Below are 15,275 nucleotides of genomic sequence, written 5' to 3' on the forward strand. Positions count from 1 at the left end.
TGGCCTATCTCAATAATATGAAATGCTATATCGGTCGTACTCCAGTGTGTAATCGTTGTAGCTGAGTTACACAGTTGTTTAATATAGTTTGGGTGCTGTGGGGTACCACCTCCTGATCAATGAGGCCTAAATCAAAATAAACAACCAAAGTCCTTCACCACGGGAAGGAACATCCCATGAAGTACTCCTCTGCGAAACAGGTTCGCCTTTCAATAAACGTAATCAATCTTTTTTATGAACGTAGATGAACGTTTATTCCAACAGTATTCAATATCGTGGAAAAATTCGTTGAATCAAAATCTATTTTTTGGTCAGCAATACTGCAAATTTTACTACGTTCAAACCTCGTTTTAGGAGTCAGTAAAGTTTTGCTGAGTCCTATAATGGGATTGCGAATGGATATCGAATTGGTATCCAATATATCAATACTTTGCAACCATAATAGTAGATGCAGACCATTGAAAGGTTACCAGCTCGCTTAGGTTGGGTTATAACACATTTGCAAAGGGGATGTTGGGCTGACCCTTGCAGGCCACCATCCATGTGATAACCACTAATCTTCGTGAGTCTAATTTGGCGACATACCTGATGGATATTATTGAGATAGATAACCAAAGTCCTTCATCACTGGAAGGAACACCCCATGAAGCACTCCTTTGCCTTTCAATAAACGTAATCAATCTTTTTGATGAACGTAGATGAACGTTTATTCCAATAGTATTCAATATTGTGGAAATATTTGTTGAATCAAATGTTCAGTTTAGTCACACATATTGGAAATAATCCATCAAATAAGCTGTTGTGAGATCATAGGAGAATAAATCCCTGATGCATTTTGGGACTAGCCCTTCTTCAGGGGGTTCTCCCTGTAAACAAGAATAGGGGCTCTTAATAACCTCAGAGCTAAAATGCGTCTAATCTAATGAAACATGAAAATAACTTGCAGAGTGCATTGTGAATATCAAAGTGAAACAAAATAATATAAATAAACGTGTGGTTAGTAAAATGTTCAAGAGTCAATGCTCTCAATTAGCGTGCAGTGTGTTGCTATCTCATCAAATTACCTCAGTGGGTGATAGCGTGCCTGAAATTTCAGTGCCCGCGGTTTGAGTGAGATAAGTCGCTATCTCATAAAGTTACCTCAATTAATGATAAGGTGCCTAGGTAGCATGAAAAAGAGAAATTAATCAGCGTTTACATGCTAGCACACTGATACGCTACCATAAAGTCCAAAGAATACCTAGAGGGTTGAGGATACCACTCAAATCTACCCTATGCAAAAATTATACCCGTTTTACCGAACGATGGTATGGCATCCTTAATAAGTGTTCTCTTGATCTCATCCTACTTATCGTCGAGGAGCTTTCAAAAGCGCTCGAGGAACTTGAAAAAGAAGTGGCACAACTAAAACAAGAAATCAGCGATAAAATGCCAGCAGAGGAGTGGCTAAAAATACTAGAAGATATCAACACACAACTGGAAAAGTATACAACTGAAATTAATGAGAGGAAATTACGCAAATTTAAACGAGACACCGTTGACTATAAACTCGGTGAGGTTTACAGTTGGGCAGAGGAATATGCATAGCATAGACAACAATGACAATTTGGAAACAAATCCACCGACGAAACATCATCGTCAGATGAATCTCAGCAAAGATCACATTCTCACCCACAATCTAAAGAACCATCACCCAGAAACACCAATGTTGAACAAGATAACAGACCTTCAACATCAAACAATGGTAGCACCGCGTCGTCTTCTGCTTCTTTTTTAGGAAGAAGCCGAGGCGTACCCGGCGATCCAGGCGGACAAAGCACAACCGACCCTTCCATACCAATTGCAAAATCAACCAGGAACCAGAGAACTTGGTAATAAACATTTCACAAATGGAGTTATCCACCTTCCAAATCCAAACGCTACAAAAGGGTTTGTCATATGTAACAACCTATGAGACTAACGAATTAGAAACACAAATCTGCATGTTCAAATTTATGAGGACTTTATGTCTTAAACACTTTTATAAGAACGTTATCACACCTACAGGACCTGAAAAAAAACAGACATTTCAAGCACCTGTGAGCCATAAAGTTTTAGATACATTTGAGACGGTTGTACAAAAAGAACTAAATGGCATATTCAAATCCAAGTCAACTAAAGTTCAGAACTTGACAGCCAAAGAACGTATTGCAATTACCAATCTTGCTAACAATAAGACAATCACATGTTGTAAGGTGGATAAAGGAGGGGCGCTTGTAATCCTTGATACCCCATTTTACCTCGAGAATGTACAGTCGCATGTTACAGATGAAAATACATACATAAAGTTACACTCTAATCCCACTTCAGAATTCAAAGATGTTCTAGTTACCATCATTGACAAAGGTTTGCACACCGGGACAATTAACGATAGAGACAAGAAATACCTTATCAAACAAAATCCAAGTGTACCTTATCTGTACATGATACCTAAAAATTCGTAAGAACTTGCATAATCCACCCTTCAGACCGATCGTGAGCACTCAAAATTCCATACATGAACCTATAGGAAAATACCTAGACCGCCATTTACAACCAATGTTGCGGCAGATGACTACGTATTTACAGGATACGACGGACTTTCTAATAAAGTTGGACAAACTCAAACTAGAAGAAGACACTGAATACATTCTCTGTACCATAGACGTACAATCATTATACACCTCGATTCCACACAATTTAGGCCTCCAAGCCATGGAATATTTTCTTCTGAGGAATGATAAAAGTGACGATTTGAAAGTTTTTCTACTGGAGTTGATGCATTTCACCCTATATCACAGTTATTTCACATGGGACAATCAATTTTTTACTCAATTAAATGGTACGTCTATGGGCAATTGCGCAGCTCCTGCGTATGCGAATTTGTTCATGCACCACTTTGAACTGGAACATATTCTATCTCAAAACATCTGGATGGATAATGCCATTACATTTCTACGATACATAGATGACATATTCCTAATCCGGAAAGGTCTAGAAAGTGATTTGCTTGGAGCAATTCGTGAGTTGAATAACCTAGATGACCGGATTCAATTTACGCACACCATAGATAAAAACAGGATTGCAGTCCTTGATGTAGATGTCCAGATTATGGATCATAAATTTATCACATCCGTGTATACCAAAAGCACAGACAGAAATAATTTCCTTCATTTCTCGAGTTTCCATCAAATGAGTTTGAAGCAACATTTACCATATTCACAATTGCTCAGATTCAGAAGAATATCATCCACTGAGGAACTGTACCATGAAAATAAAGACAAGCTATTGGCTAAATTTAAACAACAAGCATATCCAGAAGCGATCCTGCTACAAGCTAGTGAAAGATCTAATAAAAAAAGTAGGCATGAACTACTCAACGTTAAGAAAATCCCAGAAACACACCAAGAACGCAGTGTATTTGTGTCAAAATATTCGACCAAAAGCCAAAAAATCAAACAGACAATAAAGAAATATTGGCCAATGTTACAGTCAGAAACGGATTTCAATGGCATTTTCAAACAGATTCCCATATTTGCATAGCAACGCACAATTAATTTACAACAACTGTTAAAGCGCAAAAATACAGACTCTAAAGAGCTATACAAGGGCACTATGCCATGTCTGAACTGTGGAAGGTTCAATAACATCATAAAAGTACCACCTTGCGACATCCAACACAGGGCACTCCTATAAATGTACATGTAACGGCAACCTGTGATACCAGCTTTGTTGTATATTTACTAAAATGCCCGTGTGGGCTTACGTATGTGGGGAAAACTGAACGGAAAATTAAAACCCGGCTAACGGAATACAAAAGCAACATAAGGTTAATAAATCCCAAATCGGCAATCGCAATGCACTTTCATGAGAAAAAACACAACATTAGTCAACTCCGCTATCTAATCTTGGAGCAAATACCACTTAAAGAAGGCAGAGATAAAAAAAAATTCCTACTGCAACGTGAACTATTTTGGATTTATAAACTGGATTCTCTACACTCAAAGGGTCTTAATGATCGTGTGGAATTTAGCTGTCATTTATAACTTAGTATGATGTTCATGTACTTCTATTATCATGTGTCCGTATCATAGTTGTGCTAACATGTATATCACATGAAATTTTTCAAGCTGATATATTTTTTTTTCATTTTTCTCAAATGTTTAATCTTAAATCATTATTGCATTTATTGCTTCATTAACACATAATCTTTTGCAGGGTTTTCGTTTTACCAACAGCCCACCATTTCATTTTTGTAAGCTTTATTGATTTCACGTTTCACAGCATTTCAGTTGCAAACACTTCACTTGAGCGCAGCACCACAGTTCACTCGTGGTCCTTCCTTAGTGTTTACTTTGTAGTTTTATGAGCACCATATATTTACTTTCGGGTCGGTTTCTTTTCTGTTTCCGAGACACCAGAGACCTAGCGCTGAACGCGGAATGTTTGAAAGTGGTTTGTCGGGAGACACAGGTATTGTAATTTGAACCGCCACTATTGATTTACGTCACGCTCTTTTGCTGGCTTGCATGAAATCACCGGCAACACAAGCACAGTGTCGGCATCACTTTGGGCGATTCGTTCACGATACGCTTCGGCGTTCTTTCTGGGGTCGCACTCGCGCCATTAAGCGGCTTTTTTAATTCGGCACCACGTCCCGTTCCTCTTAATGTTTTTTTTTTAATGTTCCATAACATTGTTTCCACGTATATCGTTGCTTCATGATACCTAGGCACGTTATCATTAATTGAGGTAACTTTATGAGATAGCGATTTATCTCACTCAAACCGCGGGCACTGAAATTTCAGGCACGCTATCACCCACTGAGGTAATTTGATGAGATAGCGACACACTGCACGCTAATTGAGAGCATTGACTCTTGAAATTTTACTAACCACACGTTTATTTATATTATTTTGTTTCACTTTGATATTCACAATGCACTCTGCAAGTTATTTTCATGTTTCATTAGATTAGACGCATTTTAGCTCTGAGGTTATTAAGAGCCCGTATTCTTGTTTACAGGGAGAACCCCTGAAGAAGGGCTAGTCCCAAAATGCATTGGGGATTTATACTCCTGTGATCTCACAACAGCTTATTTGATGGATTATTTCCAATATGTGTGACTAAACTGAACATGTGATTCAATAAATATTTCCACAATATTGAATACTATTGGAATAAACGTTCATCTACGTTCATCAAAAAGATTGATTACGTTTATTGAAAGGCGAACCTGTTTCGCAGAGGAGTGCTTCATGGGGTGTTCCTTCCAGTGATGAAGGACTTTGGTTGTCTATCTCAATAATATCCATAAGGTATGTCGCCAAATTAGACTCACGAAGATTAGTGGTTATCACATGGATGGTGGCCTGCAAGGGTCAGCCCAACATCCCCTTTGCAAATGTGTTATAACCCAACCTAAGCGAGCTGGTAACCTTTCAATGGTCTGCATCTACTATTATGGTTGCAAAGTATTGATATATTGGATACCAATTCCATATCCATTCGCAATCCCATTTTAGGACTCAGCAAAACTTTACTGACTCCTAAAACGAGGTATGAACGTAGTAACATTTGCAGTATTGCTGACCAAAAAATAGATTTTGATTCAACGAATATTTCCACGATATTGAATACTATTGGAATAAACGTTCATCTACATTCATAAAATAGATTGATTACGTTTATTGAAAGGAGAACCTGTTTTGCAGAGGAGTACTTCATGGGGTGTTCCTTCCAGTGGTGAAGGACTTTGGTTGTTTATATTGATTTACGCCTCATTGATCAGGAGGTGGTACCCCGCAGCACCCAAACTATATTAAACAACTGTGTAACTCAGCTACAACGATTACACACTGGAGTGCGACCGATATAGCATTTCATATTATTGAGATAGGCCAGTTTGAGACCCACTCTGGGATATTTTGGATACCAACTCCATATCCATTCGCAATCCCATTTTAGGACTCAGCAAAACTTTACTGACTCCTAAAACGAGGTTTGAACTTAGTAAAATTTGCAGTATTGCTGACCAAAAAATAGATTTGTAAATCTGTCCCATAATTCCATAACTTATCAGCAATTATGTTTAACTTTTGGATTGTAACCGAAATTCCCTTCAAATTAAACTCTTTTCTAGAAACAATTCTTTTTTTATATATTGAATGTACTGATCTCATTAACTAATCCTAAATAAAGTTTTTCAATATAAGACTTCTCATTGATTCTTTTTGGTTTTATAATAATATATTAACTCTATGAAATCCAGTACCTGCTGCTCTTCACAGCAGAATCTAGGAGGGAATCAGACTCAATATGACATAGTAAATAATACTCACGCCCTTAAAAGTCGGGCTATAGTGCCACAATTATATCTCACTCTAACCACTCATAGATGGTTTCGAGTTCCTTAAGAGGATAATACATGAGGGCGATAGTTATAGAAAAACACATTTTGTGTGCAGCATGTGCATTTGCTGTAGAAGTAGGAGCCACAATTGGATGTTAGAGTCCTTAATTTGAGCCAGTAATTGCAGGTGAGGCGCACCAGCACCAAGGCCGGACTGGCCATACCGCGCATCGGGCATTTCCCCAGGAGGCTGGAAGGGGGGGGGGGGGGGCGCTAGTGCTACTGGGGACAGGTTTTGCAGCAGTGCTGTAATTTTGCTCCCCAGTAGCAAACTCAGCAAGCCAGCATAATCCACTCCGGCTTCAGGACGATGCGACTGGTGCCACTTCACCTTACAGAGAACTAAGCTGGGGGGTGGGGAGCTGGTTTTTGAAATATGTTATGAGTAAAAACACCCGCCTATAGTTCCTTATAAAACCAACAGTTTTCAGGTCACAATAAATGTGTCAAGATAACTCTGGTGATTAATGTTCCTACTGGACAGAGATCAGAGTATTGTCTAGAGATCATAAAGTAGTGCAGAGGGTTAATATGCCTGCTGCTCAGAACGAGTACCATGCAGGTCACAGAACTGTATTTTATGTGCATAGCTCAGTGGGTTACTGCTTTTGTCACAGAGATACTTTTGTTAGTTGCAGTTCATAATTGCAATCGTCATATAGCACAGCGAGCTATGAACTGCCATCAAAGAGCTGCATGCAAACGGCATCATACAGATCAGAAAGTTATGTTTTCCCAGTCTTTCATTTTCCTAGTGTTGCTAAAAAGAGTTTGGGTAGAAACAAATTCTTATTAGTAAAGCCAACCATAACAACTATGTTATGTTTTGAATCCTGAGTGTGTGCTTCTCCAGACCAAGTGATCTTAAAAATTGCCTTCCTGCTTACCAATATGGATGACATATGAATCTTAAACCTTGTTAGACCTGTCAGCCCTTTGGGTGGTCCCTCCTCATCATTATTTATTTTGTCCCACTTTTGCCTCAAACCCTGTTTGAATTTTTCCTTTTTGGGAACCACCAGACTTTTTAGTGTTGCTGCAGATTCAGGGAGCCATTTTACCTACCCCTGAAACTTCTGTCTGAGGGCCTGAAGCACAAAATGGTGGCCACCTGTGACATCACCAGCATCCACTGGAACCTACCAGCACCTTCCAGAACATTCCAGAACCCTGTGACAGTTGGAGGCGGTTTAGAATGTTGGGAAGCTAAGACAGAGAGTTGGCAGTTGGAGCTGGCAGTTGGCACCTGACTGGTGAAGAGTGAGCAGCACAAACGTGAAGGAGGAAGGAGTGAAGCAGCAGGGGTGGAAACTTGTGCCTGGAGTGGGGTCCATAAACCCACCCTTGATACTAGTCCCTACTGACGGAGCCCAGCCTAGAGCCCTGTGTGGGAAGAAGTCAGAAAAACCATCCTGAGGACCTGGACAGCAGGAACAGGCCTTAGAAACAGGAGAACAGCAAGATCCTGACCTGGAAGCTGGTTTCCCTGAAGTCCGACGTCGAGTAGCCTAAGACCTGGAGCCCGAGGTGGAGAAGCGGCGCTGACTGGAAGAGCAGACGTCGTACCCGGAGCCGCCAGAGGTCGAGAGAGGGCGCCGTCAGAGGTCGTGAGGAATACCAGAGGTCGAGGAGGAAGTCACCCGAGGTCGAGTGAGCGGCGTCATCGGAGGAGTGAAGTCCGCCCTCCGGAGTCGTCGGAGACCGAGGTGAGGGGTAACGGAGGTCGGGAGTGAGGATCGCACTCCGGAGTCGCCGGAACCTGTGAGAATCGTGCCGGAGGTCGGGAGTGGAGGTCGCACTCCGGAGTCGCCGGAAACCTGTGAGGAGCACCGGAGGTCGGGAGTGAGGATCGCACTCCGGAGCCGCCGGAAGTCGACATCGAGGCAAGGCCGGCCGACGTCATCGAAGCCGAGGTCGCCATCGGACCGGAGCCGCCCGAAGTCGACATCGAGTAAGACTGCCCGACGCCATCGAATCGGAGGCCGAGATCGAACCGAGGCCGCTGACATCGAGACCGGAGCCGCCTGCCGGCGTCGTCAAAGAACTGACATTGTGCCGAGGCCGCCGACATCGAGCTGGAACCGCCTCACGGCATCGACCCGACTCCAGCGGCGTCGGAGCATCAGAAAAAGGGCAGTAAGTGGAGTAGAGGGCGCCTAAGGCCCTGTGGAGACCTGAGAGACTGCTCTAAGGGGCTAGGGAGGTGCTGGAACCAACCTGACTGTGCCAGGGGTGAACTGGGACTAATCTAGAGAAGTTGTGTGGAGAGAGAGAGCCAGGTCTCTGGTATTTTCCCCCTTTATCTACCTCAGTTTAGGCCTCAGCCTTGACCAAGCCAGGGAGTAGACACCCCCAAGCCTTCCACATCCCCACAAGCTGTGCCTGGGCCAAATCAGCCCTTAGGAATTCAAAAGTGATCTGAATCCATGAGTGTCACTGTCAGCTTTTAAGTATTTATTAGGGGCACTGTATTTATTGTATTTAACCTATTTATTGTTCCACTGTATTTATTGGTCCACAGTATTTATTGATGCACAATATTTATTGGTTACAGTATTTATTGCCTCAGAATATTTAATTGCCTGTCTGTATTGCACTTTTATTTATGCCTTCAGTATTTATGATCACCCCTATTTATTGAATCATTAAGCCAGTATTTATTTGTCCTGCACTTTCTAAAAAGCTTGTATATTGTGATTGTTATTTATTTTCTCCAATCAGCAACTAAGAGAAAAAGCAGATAAAGAAAGTTATTTTCATAATTTTTACGGTGTAGAGTCGTTTTTGGAACGGATGCACGCATGGTTATTGTTTGGGTATGTTGTATGCTTAGCACGGAGCCTGATTCCTGACCACTCGAGCCAAGCTACCACAGTGTGTCCGGGAGACCACCACCACCCCTTCTGGTTTGGGAGGGGTTTTCCAACATAAATTGGTGGCAGCGGTGGGATAGAGCTGTGCCTACGCATACTCAACAATAACTGTGGGTAGTCCATAGGCCTACACCGGGAGTTTTCTCAAGAGCGGCCTTCCTAATTGTGGGTTTTTGTTTTTCCAAATTTACTCTGGTGGTGGGAGGAGGTATTATTAAAGGTACCCCCCTGCATAGTTACTGCACAAAAACCTGTCCTCTAACCTGAGTGGGCGAGATGGAGTTTGTACTAGAAAATCTAGAAACGTACACTGTGGCCCAACTCAGGGAGTTTTGCCAGCGGGAGGGGGTGTACTGTCCCCCAGGAGCAAAGAAGGGTGCACTCCAAACCAGCTTAAGGGCTTGGGGGGAGGCACGCCGAGAAAGCAAGGCTGAGGAGGAAGACAGGGATGGAGAGCCTGACCCCGAGGGGGCTGAGATGTACCAACCTGAGGTGGGGAACCTGTCAGCAGGGCCCAGAACCATTTCTAGGAAGGGCAGCAGTGCCTCTAGCGGTGGCTTGTCTGAAGTGGAGCTAACGGACCGGAGGGAGAAAAGACAGCTCACATGGGACTTAGCAAGGCTGGAAAAGGAGAAGGAGGAGCAGAGGATGGCCCATGAATTACGACTGAAAGAAATAGATCTTCAGATCTTGAGAATCGGGGCACAACCTGTTCCTAATGGTGGCAGCCAAACCCAAGAGATCACCAGGGAATCTAAACCATACCTGCCAAAGGACATAGTAGCTAGCTATGGAGTGGGCGACGACATCGCCAAGTGGCTAGCGGCCTATGAGGTCTCGTTGAGGGCCCATGGGGTTCCAGAGAAGTACTGGGGAGGGGGATTGTACAAGTACATGCCTCCAGCGGGTAGGGATGCTTTATTGGCCCTCGAGGAGGATGAGCAGACCCACTACCCCACCATGAAACTGGCGCTCATCAGAAAGTTTGGACTAACACCTGAAAAGTACAGACAGAAGTTCAGGGGTAGTCACAAGCTGGGCACGCAGAATTGGGTGGACTTCCTGGACTATGCGAAGAAGGCAATGGAAGGTTGGATTCAGGGCAGTGAAGTGAGGAACTACGAGGGGTTGTTTGACCTGGTACTGAAGGAACACCTGCTCGAGAAATGTTTCCCTGAACTGCGGCAACACCTGGTGGATAGCAAGCTGACCAGTCCCCGGAAGCTTGCTGAGGAGGCGGACATTTGGGCTAGTACCCGGGTGTCCACAAGGGGGACTGGAGGGGATACTCAAAAGGCCGGACAGGGCGCCCCCCAGAAGAAAGAGGGAGGGGAAAAGAAAAAGGAGTTCTCCAAAGGCCCCCAAAATAACTTCCAAGGGAAGGGAACAGGATTCACCCCTAAGGCTAACCCGCCCAGAAACCCTAATCCTGGCCAGAGTCAGCAGCCAAGGGTTGTCCATTGCTATGAGTGCGGTGGCGTTGGACACTATAAAGGAGATCCGAAGTGCTTGAAACGACCACCCCCTCCCATTGGAGGAAAGACCCCCGGAGTAGCTAGTGTAGTGCTCGGGGAGGAGATGCCCTTAACTAAGGGAAGGGAGTGGGCGGGTGTCACTTTAGTGTCCCTGGGAGAACGGGAGATGGTTCCCAAGATCCAGGTGCCCGCAAATACCGCAAAGTATGGGCAATGGGTCACCATCAACGGCCAAAGAGGGGAGGCTCTGAGAGACACAGGAGCCAGTATGACTATGGTGCGTAGCCAACTGGTGTCTCCAGAGCAGGTAATTCCCGATGTACTCCACCCAGCCGCGATGGCTGACGGCAGAACAGGCCACTATCCGGTGGCCGAGGTTCCCTTTGAATGGGGGGGGGTTGCAGGTTCACTTCGAGTTGCCGTAAGCCCTGCCGTGCCAGTCGATTGTCTGCTGGGGAATGACATGGAGCACAACGCTTGGAAGGAGGTGGAATACCGGACTCACACCGAGATGCTGGGTACACCTGACTGGGCCTGTGTTAGCACAAGGTCCACGACTACCCGAAGAGGGAGTTCATTTCGGCTGGAGCCTGGAACAAAGGCCCAGCCAGCTGCCAGTCAAGGGAAGAACCGAGGACAGGAGGAGCCTGCCTCGGCGTCTCCACCCCGTAGGACGGATAGGCCACCGGAGGTGGTGGACCAGGAGTCTGCGGTGGGGGACGTTACCAACCTGGAGGACCTACCCATCCCGGCCGAGTGGCACGTGGAGGGAGGCCGGTCCAGGGAGGAATTCTGCCAGGGCCAGAGGGAGTGCCCTACCCTTGAGGGGCTGAGGCGACAGGCCGAAGCCCAGGCAGCAGGGAACGTTGAAGGGAACTACAGTGTTTACTGGGAGGATGGCCTCCTCTACAGTGAACCCAAGGCAGCCCTACACGGATCGTCACGAGCCTTGGTAGTCCCTCAACGTTATCGAGCCTTCCTTCTGGAGTTGGCTCACGAGATACCATTGGCAGGACACCTGGGGCAAGACAAGACCTTCGCCCGTCTTGTCCCACACTTTTATTGGCCTCAGATGAAAGTGTCGTCCGACACCTACTGCCGGACATGTGTGTCTTGCCAAGCCAGTGGGAAAACAGGGGTGAAGCTGAAAGCTCCCCTGGAACCACTGCCTGTCGTTAGCACCCCCTTTGAAAGGGTGGGCATCGACATTGTGGGTCCATTAGATCCGCCGACAACAGCTGGTCACAGGTTTATCCTGGTTCTGGTGGATCATGCCACACGGTACCCAGAGGCAATACCTCTGAGGACCATAACAGCACCTGTTGTGGCTAGGGCCCTGATGGGAATCTTTACCCGAGTGGGTTTTCCCAAGGAAGTTGTGTCCGACAGGGGGACCAACTTCATGTCAGCGTACATGCGGGCCATGTGGAAAGAGTGTGGAGTGACATACCGGTTCACCACTCCTTACCACCCCCAGACAAATGGTCTGGTGGAGAGGTTTAACAAAACCTTGAAGGGCATGATCAGAAGTCTGCCTGAAAGCCTGCGGAGGAAATGGGACGTCCTCCTACCCTGTTTACTTTTTTCCTACAGGGAAGTGCCACAGAAGGGAGTGGGCTTCAGCCCCTTCGAGCTTCTGTATGGGCACCCTGTACGTGGACCTCTCAACCTGGTGAGAGACGGATGGGAAAGAACTCCCAGAAAGCTTCCCCAGGATGTGGTGAGCTACATGCTGGCCTTCCGGAGCCAAATGGCTAAGTTGTGGAAGCAAGCTTCTGACAACTTGGAAGCCAGCCAAGCAGTGATGAAGGCGTGGTATGACCACAATGCTCACGCGGTGGAGTTGGAGCCTGGCCAGAAGGTGTGGGTGATCGAACCCGGAGAGCTTAGTGCCCTCCAGGATCGCTGGTCAGGACCCTTTGAGGTGTTGGAGAAGAAGGGTAAGGCTACCTACTTGGTGGACCTGAAGACCCCTCGTCAGCCCCTGCGGGTGCTGCATGCCAACCGCCTCAAACCCCACCACGAGAGGCCCGAAGTCATCTTGATGATGGTGACTGACGGAGGAGAGGACGTGGAAAGCGAGCCTCTCCCTGATCTGTTTGCGTCTCAAGAGAAGGATGGGTCGGTGGAGGGAGTGATTCTCTCCCCATCTCTAACTCCTGAACAGCAGGAGGACTGTCGCCAGGTCCTGGGGCAGTACTCTTCGTTGTTCTCCCTTGTCCCGGGTAGGACTCACCTGTGCGTCCATGACGTGGACACAGGAGACAGCCCACCTGTGAAGTCCAAGATCTACCGGATGTCAGACAAGGTGAAGGCCAGCATTCATAGTGAAGTCACTAAGATGCTGGAGCTAGGAGTGATCGAACCTTCTAGCAGCCCCTGGTCCAGTCCGGTGGTGTTAGTACCAAAAGCTGCACCACCGGGTGCCCAACCAGAACTGAGGTTCTGTGTGGACTATCGGGGACTGAATTCAGTGACCAAAACTGATGCTCATCCGATCCCTAGGGCGGATGAATTGATTGACCGGCTGGGAGCTGCCCAATATCTAAGTACCTTTGACCTTACTTCTGGGTACTGGCAGATCTCTTTGACTGATGGAGCAAGGGAAAGGTCAGCCTTCTCCACGCCCAATGGCCACTACCAGTTCTGTGTGATGCCCTTTGGGCTCAAGAACGCACCTGCCACGTTTCAGCGCCTGGTAAACCAGATCCTCACCGGAATGGAGAGTTTCTCTGCTGCTTATCTGGATGACATAGCCGTCTTCAGTAACAGCTGGGAGGATCACTTGCGTCACCTGCAAGCTGTTCTCCAGGCCCTGAGACAAGCTGGATTGACGATCAAGGCCAGCAAGTGCCAGATCGGGCAGGGGTCGGTAGTGTACCTTGGACACTTGGTGGGTAGGGGAGCGGTGCAACCCCTCCAGGCGAAGATCGAGGCCATCATGGCCTGGAAACCCCCCAAGACACAGACTGAGGTCCGAGCATTTTTGGGCCTCACGGGATACTACCGTCGCTTCGTGAAGGGATACGGTACCATCGTAGCCCCCCTCACGGAGCTCACGTCCAAGAAACAACCTCGACGGGTAGTCTGGACGGAGGCTTGTCAGCAAGCCTTTGAGAGATTGAAGAAAGCCATGTGCGAGGCCCCGGTCTTAAGGGCCCCAGACTTTTCCAAGGAGTTCATTGTCCAGACAGATGCATCAGAACATGGCATTGGGGCAGTGTTATCGCAACTCAACGAAGAGGGTCTGGATCAACCCGTGGTCTTCCTATCCCGGAGACTACTTCCCAGGGAACAGAAGTGGAGTGCAATAGAGCGTGAAGCCTTTGCAGTGGTATGGGCTCTGAAGAAGTTGCGGCCATACCTGTTTGGCTCGCACTTCCTAGTTCAGACCGACCACAGACCCCTTCGTTGGCTGATGCAAATGAAGGGGGAGAATCCCAAGTTGTTGAGGTGGTCTATTTCCCTACAGGGGATGGACTTTCAGGTGGAACATCGGCCTGGAGTGGACCACGCCAATGCAGACGGTCTCTCAAGGTATTTCCGCCTTAGTGATGAGAACTCCCAAGGGGTTGGGTAGCTCTCCCCACTTTCAGCTGGGGGGGACGCGTGTTAGACCTGTCAGCCCTTTGGGTGGTCCCTCCTCATCATTATTTATTTTGTCCCACTTTTGCCTCAAACCCTGTTTGAATTTTTCCTTTTTGGGAACCACCAGACTTTTTAGTGTTGCTGCAGATTCAGGGAGCCATTTTACCTACCCCTGAAACTTCTGTCTGAGGGCCTGAAGCACAAAATGGTGGCCACCTGTGACATCACCAGCATCCACTGGAACCTACCAGCACCTTCCAGAACATTCCAGAACCCTGTGACAGTTGGAGGCGGTTTAGAATGTTGGGAAGCTAAGACAGAGAGTTGGCAGTTGGAGCTGGCAGTTGGCACCTGACTGGTGAAGAGTGAGCAGCACAAACGTGAAGGAGGAAGGAGTGAAGCAGCAGGGGTGGAAACTTGTGCCTGGAGTGGGGTCCATAAACCCACCCTTGATACTAGTCCCTACTGACGGAGCCCAGCCTAGAGCCCTGTGTGGGAAGAAGTCAGAAAAACCATCCTGAGGACCTGGACAGCAGGAACAGGCCTTAGAAACAGGAGAACAGCAAGATCCTGACCTGGAAGCTGGTTTCCCTGAAGTCCGACGTCGAGTAGCCTAAGACCTGGAGCCCGAGGTGGAGAAGCGGCGCTGACTGGAAGAGCAGACGTCGTACCCGGAGCCGCCAGAGGTCGAGAGAGGGCGCCGTCAGAGGTCGTGAGGAATACCAGAGGTCGAGGAGGAAGTCACCCGAGGTCGAGTGAGCGGCGTCATCGGAGGAGTGAAGTCCGCCCTCCGGAGTCGTCGGAGACCGAGGTGAGGGGTAACGGAGGTCGGGAGTGAGGATCGCACTCCGGAGTCGCCGGAACCTGTGAGAATCGTGCCGGAGGTCGGGAGTGGAGGTCGCACTCCGG

The 15,275-nt window shown here is 47.0% G+C and overlaps 1 protein-coding gene across 1 annotated transcript in view; it reads left to right on the top strand.

The window, feature by feature from the left end:
* The window catches only part of PLB1 (phospholipase B1), a 440,448-nt gene that overhangs the window by 238,851 nt on the left and 186,322 nt on the right, over nucleotides 1-15,275 (top strand). The gene's annotated exons all lie outside the window — the stretch shown is intronic.

Source organism: Triturus cristatus, chromosome 6 (assembly GCF_964204655.1).
Source record: "Triturus cristatus chromosome 6, aTriCri1.1, whole genome shotgun sequence".
NCBI lineage: Eukaryota > Metazoa > Chordata > Amphibia > Caudata > Salamandridae > Triturus > Triturus cristatus.